Source organism: Carcharodon carcharias, chromosome 30 (assembly GCF_017639515.1).
Source record: "Carcharodon carcharias isolate sCarCar2 chromosome 30, sCarCar2.pri, whole genome shotgun sequence".
Classification (NCBI taxonomy): Eukaryota; Metazoa; Chordata; class Chondrichthyes; order Lamniformes; family Lamnidae; genus Carcharodon; species Carcharodon carcharias.
Window position 1 is genome coordinate 12,831,018 of NC_054496.1, and position 8,609 is coordinate 12,839,626.

Genomic DNA, 8,609 nt, shown 5'->3' on the forward strand with positions numbered 1-8,609 from the left:
TCAAGAGATTTCATCAAGATCAAATGCAATTGCATTTTAACTGAAATGAAGCACAATGTCTATGAACGCCATGTAACATTTAGTTTATTCATAAAACATTAGGAAATCACTTTCAATTTGTCTTGATTTTACAGCCAGTATTTGAAACACAAGCATACATTTAAAAAAAAATTCCCTCTTTTCTCAAGTCAATGCCCAAGAATTACTGATTGGTTATGTGACCTGCTCCCAAATTCTTCCAATTATGCTCCCAACCCAGGCATCCAGAAGGTTGAGTGAATCAGGGCCATCTACTCTTCCATCACCTCTTTCAGGGATATTTCAGAATACACACATCCCAACAAGAAAGAAAAATTCCAAGGGGAGAACCCGCCATCCATGGTTTTATAAAAAAAGGTTAAAGATAGCATCAAACTTAAAGAAAAGCATACAATTGCGCAAAGATGAGTGGCAAGTCAGAAGGTTGGACAGAATATAAAAAACAGCAAAGAGCGACCAAAAGATTGAAAAAGGAAAATTTGAGTAGGAGAGAAAGCTTTCTAGAAATATAGGCAGCTGGTAAGAGTTTCTAAAGTTATTTTAGAAAGAAAAAAGTTAACAAAGTGAACATTGCTCCTATCAAAAACAAGTCTGGGGAATTAATAAGGGAAGATGATTAGAAGATGACAGATGAATTGAATGCGTATTTTGCGTCAGTCTTGACGATAGAGAATACAAGTAACATCCCAGAAATAGCTGCAAATCAGGAAACGGAACGGGGGGGGGGGGGGGGGGGGGGGGTGGTGGTGGTGTGGGGAGGAAGGACCTCAGGGAAGTGGAACCGATCAAATTGTTGAAGCTGCAGGTTGACAAGTCCCCAGGTCCTGATGGACGTTATCCTAGGTTCTTAAAAGAAGGGCTAGTGAGATGGTTGATGCGTTTGTGTTAATTTTCCAAAGTTCCCTAGATTCAGGAAGGCTCCATTAGATTGGAAAATAGCGATTGTAACTTCTTTATTGAGAAAAGGATGGAGACAGAAAACAGGAAATTACAGGCCAGTTAGCTGACATCCGTCGTAGGGAACACATTAGAAGCCATTATTAAAGATGTTAGAGCAGGGCAACTGGGGACTCAGTTCGAATCCCACCACGGCAGATGGTGAAATTTAAATTCAATAAAAATCTGGAATTAAAAGTCTGTTGACAACCACAAAACCATTGCCAACTGTTGTAAAAACCCATCTGGTTCACTAATGTCCTTTAGGGAAGGAAATCTGCCTTCCTTACTGGTCTGGCCTACATGTGACTCCAGACCCACAGCAATGTGGTTGACTCTTAAATGCCCTCTGAACAAGAGCAATTAGGAATGAACAATAAATGCTGGCCTAGCCAGTGATGCCCACATCCCATGAACAATTTTTTTTTTTTTAAAAATTCAAGTTAATCAAGCAGAATCAACATAGCTTTGTGAAAGGGGAATTATGTTCAAGCAATTTATTGGAGTTCTTCAAAGTGGTAACATGTGCTGTGGCATTTTATAAGGCACCACATCAAAGGTTATTGCAGAAAATCAAAGCTCATGGTGTAGGGGTAACATATTGGCATGGATAAAAGATTGGCTAGCTAACAGGAAGCAAAGAGTAGCCATAAATAGGTTTTTTTTCCTGGTTGGCAAGATATAATTAGTGATGTGCTACAGGGATCTGTGCTGGGGCCTCAACTTTTTACAATTTACATAAATGACTTGGATGAAGGGACTGAAGGTATGGTTGCTAAATTTGCTGATGACACAAAGATAAGAAAGAAAGTAAGTTGTGAGGAGGACATAAAGAGACTACAAAAGGATATAAATAGGTTAAGTGAGTGGGAAAAGATCTGGCAAATGTAGTATAATGCGGGAAATGTCCATTTTGACAGGAAGAATAAAAAAAGCATATTATCCAAATGGTGAGAGATTGCAAAGCACTGAGATGCAGAGGGATCAGGGTGTCTGAGTGCATAAATTGCAGGTATTTAGTATGCAGGTACTGCAAGTAATTAGTAAAGCTAAGAGAATGCCATTGTTTATTGTGAGGGGAATTGAATGCAAAAGTAGGGAAGTTATGCTTCATTTAGACAAGGCATTGGTGAGACCACATATGGAGTGCTGTGTAAAGTATTGTTCTCCTTATTTAAAGGAGGATGTAAATGCTTTGGAAGCAGTTCAGAGAAGGCTTACCAGACTAATGCCTGGAATGGGAGGGTTGTCTTATGAAGAAAGGTCTTTAAATATATTTAAGGCAGAGGTAGATAGATTCTTGATAAGCAAAGGGGTATTATTGGGGGTAAGCAGGAATGTGAAGTCGAGGTTATAATCAAATCAGCCATGATCGTATTGAATGGCAGAGCAGGCTCAAGGGGCCAAGTGGCCTACTCTTGCACCTAGTGTGTATGTTCATATGTACTGTGAACCTCCTGTGAGGGGAACAGCTACAATTCCATCATGGGCCCTTTCAACCTCAGTACATTCCGACACCCAAATTACACAAATATTTAAAATGACAATAAATGGCACTGCAGAACACAAAGTGGTCAGATTCCTTGTTTTAAGTGCTATATGTTTCATACCCCATGTTACAAGCTGTAACTGTGTACAATTTTGAGCAGTATAACCTGTTAGGTACAGAGAAACAAAGAGTAATGTTGGTGCCAAATGGCCAATTCATTCGCACCAGAATGTTTAACAGTTAAACATCATTTCATATTAATACAGTCAAAAATAAGAGAATGAAACAACTGTCTTCATTTATGCATTAAGTATTTTAATATCTGAGTTAAATAGAACTTTACCATATCCAGAGTTAATCTACATTTGTAATATGTTTGTTTTACCACACTGCTGGTATTTGCAGCCCTGTTTTCAGTAGGGAAACAGCAAGACCCTGGAAAGGAGGCGATTTCTGCATGCTCATCTGAAGCCAGAACCAGCCCAGTGCCGTACAAACACGGAAGGCCTAGCTGTTGAATGCCTTCTTGTTGCAGCAGGGTTAGAGATTCACTCCACTTGTACGCGGCGACAAAGTATTTCTGCCCTCCCCCTGGTACAGGCTTTCCTCTTCAAGAAACCCTCAGCAACCAAAGCCAATGCCACACATTACAACCAACCAGACACACCTCAGTTCAGACTAGCACAGGCCTTGAAATTGGTTGTACAGCACAATGATGTCAAATCCATCTATGAAATTTCCATAGCAATGAGACCAGAGACACTACAGCAGAACTGCTTCCCATGGAATGCCTGTCCCAGTAAGTTCCACAGTGGGACTGGGAGAGGACGAGAAACTAAAATCTACTTTACCCTACAAACTGAGCCGAAACAGCGTACAACAGCAGTTTATGGGGCCTATGTAAAAAGAATCCCTACAAACTACTGCAATTCAACACTGAAACTACAGCAAAGTCTCCCAATCAAAGCAAGATTATTTCTCCAGCAAAGTAGTGAGTGGATGATAGTTACAGATAAATTAGATGAATAAAATCACTTACAGAAGCCTCTAGGTCTGACTGATGGGAGAATTATCCATTCTGCCTGGAATCGAAGTGTCACCACATGCAACCTTGGTGTCTTACTAGGAGTGTAAATGATGGCCAAAAAAAAAAAGCTCTTCAACCATCAAGTGCACTTCAAAACAAAGCACCTTAGTTTAGGCCAGTGTCAGGGAGAATTAATTGTTCTCTGGGAGTTGTGAACTGTCACCAGATTCATCTGTTCTGCTTCTAGCCGGGTGATAGCATCAACTAGAAAAAGGAAAAGAGGGAAAAGCAGAACTGAGAGTCTGACATAACGACAATCCACACAAACCAGAGCAGCAACCCAAAAGCGTCTCAGAAATGGCTTTTTGTCATGGGTTGGAAGGAAGTTGAAGGAAAGTGAAATAAAGGATTTTTTTTTTTACAAATTCTCACAAAGCTCCCTTCAGCAGAAGCTAATTTCCGTAAAGTATGATTTGCCATCCCCAAACCTTTTTCTGTTGCTGATTAATGCTGACTTTTTCCACTAGCAGAAATCTGGAGGCAAAGGACAGATCAGCGGTGTGGATAGTAAACATGTTCTCAAAGCATATCACAAATCATAAAATCAAGATTCATTTGGGATTTTTTTTTGGGTTCAGGTCAAACTTGAGTTTCCATTTCCATGGGAGGGTGTAAAATAAAGTATGTTTCAATTTACAGGCTCTTGCAGCTTTTTGAATGAGTCTGTAGAAGCTGAGTCAAGTAGAGATGAAAATAAAACCAGGTCCACCCGAAAAATAAAATTTTAGAAGACTATTGACAGCTGAAGGTTCATTGTTTGGGAGGGAGGAAAGGGGAAGAGGCAGGAAGGTACACTTTCAATACAGCTGCTTGAGCTAGTTGGTAAATAAGCATCCTAGTGAGATCCAATGGCTTCATGCCAACATTTTTTCCATAAATAAAAGTATAAGCTTACAAAAGCTAGCACAAGGACATTCAGCAAAGCTCAATATCAAGTCACTATTTCAATGAAATAAAATATGAAAACAGCAAGAGGAGCTAGAAGGCAGCAATATTTGAGAATCAGACAGACAATCCAAGTAAAATAAAGGGCCCCTTTTAAAAAAATTCATTCATGGAATGTGGCCATCGCTGGCTATGCCAGCATTTTTTGCCCATCCCCAATTATCCATGAGGCAGTGGTGGTGAGCCACCTTCTTGAACTGCTGCAGTCCATGTGATGTAGGTACACCCACAGTGCTGTTAGGGAGTTCCAGGATTTTGACCCAGCGACAGTGAAGGAATAGCGATATACTTCCAAGTCAGGATGGTGTGAGACTTGGAGGGGAACTTCCAGGTGATGCTGTTCTCATGTGTCTGCTGCCTTGTCCTTCTAGATGGTAGAGGTTGTAGTTTTGGAAGGTGCTAAGGAGAACTGGCGAGTTCCTACAGTGCATCTTGTAGACAGTACACATTGCTACCACTGTGTTAGTGGTGGAGGGAATGACTTTTTGTGGATGGGGTGCCAATCTAGCAGGCTGCTTTGTCCTGGAAGGTGTCAAGCTTCCAGAGTGTTATTGGAGCTGCACTCAACCAGGCAAGTGGAGAGTATTCCATTACACTCCTGGCTTGTAGACAGTGGACAGGCTTTGGGGAGTCAGAAGGCGAGTTACTTGCCACAGCATTCCTTACCTCTGACCTGCTCTTGTGGCCACAGTATTTATATGGCTGGTCCAGTTCAGTTTCTGGGTCCACTTGTCCCTGCCTTACCCACTGTGGGCAGGGGCCCAACAAGTTAACAGTCACTAATAAACTTCACTATCAGCAGCAAATAATGCAGGTAATGAATGGAACAATGAGATCGTTTTTTCTGTTGCACGATGGTAAGGACTGTGGAGTGGTGCATGGCATTACTGTATATCTGCTGGCATTTATTTCAAATGGAGCCCAGATTTAAAAACTGCTTTATGATAAATTGAAATGAGGAGCCAACAATGCAATGCCCTACTTGGCCCCACACGAAGACAAAGATTTATGGCACATAAGGAGGGCATTTGGCCTATCATGTTCATACTGATCGAGAAAGAGCTTTCAGGTCTACTCCCACCTTTTAACTCTTTGTCCCTACAAGTTTCCTTGAAGAAACTTTAATCATCTCTTGTAAATGTTGGAAAACATATAGAAACAGCTCAAAAGTAGTTCTTTATTTTTCCAGTCCACTAGGCCTCTTGGAGTTACCAACAAACAAGCAAGAAGTTTTAGTCTTGCCCATAAGCAAAACCGCCTGCCCTGCTTCCATCATCATAAAGATTTTTGTTTCGTGAAGGGTTAAATAAGGTAGCTGTTAAATATTTTCTGAATTAGATTCTCAGTGATTGCAACAACAGTCTTTGGCAAGAACTGCCAAAAGGTTGTGTTCAAAGAATGTAATCTTGAATAATAGGCTTGGACAATTCCATCTCATTCTCTGCAGTACCGATCTTTCCATCTTTAATGCCCATCAGTCTACGTTACAAGCTCAAGTTTTGGTACGAGGCTTTAACCCACAGCCTCAGTGCTATAAAATTCAGTGCTATAAAGTAATTTGTTGCCATTCTCCATGCCTCCTGCTGCTTTTTAAACTCTCTCAGACATTAATCTCTGTCCAGTTGGTTGAACAATCCTTAGTTATCAACTTGTTAATACAGAACCCAATTCCCCTGAGATAATCTTCTTTGAATAACATTCAAAATATTCAGGAAGGATTTGAAGAGGCTATTGGAACTGAAGGACCTGCTCACTTTTCTGTTAACAGTTGGTGGCGTTGTGAGTGCTATAACCTGCATAAAGTTTAACCTAGCAGTTTGTATGAGATTCTGGCAATTTGACTGGGCACAAACTGCAGCTGAAGCCTAACCAATAATTTATTAAAGTTTAACATAATTTCTTTGTTTTTGTACTCTATAAAAGCCCAGGATCTTGTATGCTTTAACAGTTATCAATTCAATTTATTTTTTCGATGCCTTTTTGACCAAAACGAGTGACACCGGGTTCTCCCAGTGCCATCAATAGAAAAACAGCTCCAACTCTGTTCAGGAAATACGACTAATCAAATAATTTAGACACAGGTCTAGTTTGAACAAAACAAAAGGAAGTCATTCTAAAATCAGGATATTGTCAGTGTGTAACAGATGGCTTTATTTCCTGTGGTGCCCATCGTTGCAGAAGGCCCCAGTGTACCCTGTGCTCCCTCTTGGGTAAGGATATGAAAGTAGACCATAGATATTCCAATCACAGAGGAAGTTAGTGGGTAGAGTCACCCAGCAGTGATGTCTGTGAGAAAGTATATGTTTACACAGGCATTAACAGGACAGGGTCAGACTGTTAACAGTCCCACTGATCAGATAGCCTGCCAACACTTTCCTCCAGGTTCATGCATGAGCAATGGCAACCTGGGCTGTTGTCATCCATCACCTTTAGGAGAAGACGGGTAAAAATAAGAGTCAAACCTGTTAACAGCTTGTTGAACCTGTGCAAACTATATAGGTAAGGGTTGACCGATACAAGGCAGATTGTTATTTATGCTTAACCTTCAGAAAATACTCTTGGATTAAACATCAACACTGTAATGCTTGTGCACCATTACATAACATGGCTCAAACAATGCTGTTGAACAAGTATTCATGCTTCTAATATTACACTAATTTATAATATTCTACACTGCAGGACTCTCTCGTGACATTGCTCAGCAAGTTGGAGAAAAGTTCTTAGGGCCTTGGAGAAGGTGCAGAGGAGATTTGCTTGAATGGTACCAATTATCTGGAGAGGCTTGGAACAGAGATGGCAAAGGCAAGATTTACTAGAGGTGTTCAAAAATTAAAGGGTTTTGATAGGAGTAAATATGGAGAAATGTTTTCCATTGGTACAGGGGTCTATAATCAGTGCACAGATTTAAGGTAATTGACAAAAAGTACAAGAGGGCAGATGAGAAGACATTTAGACAGTGAGTTACGATTTGAATGCAATGCCTGAAGATGTGGTGGAAGAACATTCAATAGTAAGTTTCAAAAATAAAATTGAAAATGGAAACATTTGAAGGCCTAAAGAGCGAGAGCATGTGGGAATGAAACTCACTGGATAGCTCTGGAAAAAGAAGAATGTGCAAGGGTATAGGGAGAAGGCAGGCTAATGGCACCAAGGTGCACTGCTCATTCAGAGAGCCAGTGCAGACATAACAGGTTGAATGGCATCCTTCTGTACTGTAACAATTTTGTAACACCCAAATAAATCAGAATAAAACTTCAGTCAACTCAAATGTATATATGAGTGCAAACAGAAGGCTTTCTCACACCAGATTTTGTTACATGGTACAATACATGACTTCAGGATCAAGTCAATAATAGGCTTCCGAATATACAGCTTTTCAAACAAAACTCGAGCTATTATGCTCGAGTTTAGCGAGTTAGTGATAGCTGCACAGACCAGGGATCTTTCCTCATCTTACAAATTGTCACTATTTCACCTGTCATTTGATTCCATTGCCTCAATGATGCCATTTATATACATAAAAAAAACTCAGCTGTGCTCAATCCTAATGCAAAACAAAGTACACACACAGCCATTTTACAGAAATAACTGGCCCAATCTCAATGAACGAGCTGATGCACAGAATGATTGAGCTTAATACAAGCCTAGAATGGATGGTTCCTTAAAACACATTGAATTTCAGAGTCAGTGTTGAAACAACAACACCACCACCACTCTCCACCGCCATCAAGGAAAGCTATCCACAAAGGTTTAGTGATCTCTGTGGCAGGGATTTCCCCTTTCCCAAAGACAGTCTGAATCTGGGACCAAGTCACTGGCTCTCCAAGTGTACAGCAATAGTGAAGTCATTGACAGGATAAGCAGCCAATCACACCGATGTATTCTCACAGACAGCAAATCAGGAAGGAAAATGCACCGAATTTTTTCACTCAAAATTAAAATTTTTTTAGAGTGAAATAAATGATTTTGGCATATACATGGGATTAAGATAGAGACTGAAGTATCAAACTTTAAAAAAAATTAAAATGTGAATCATTGAAAGGAGAAACCCAACATTCACAAATACAAAATCAGGCTGTTTGATAATGATTAGGTTAGTATACCACTAAAAGT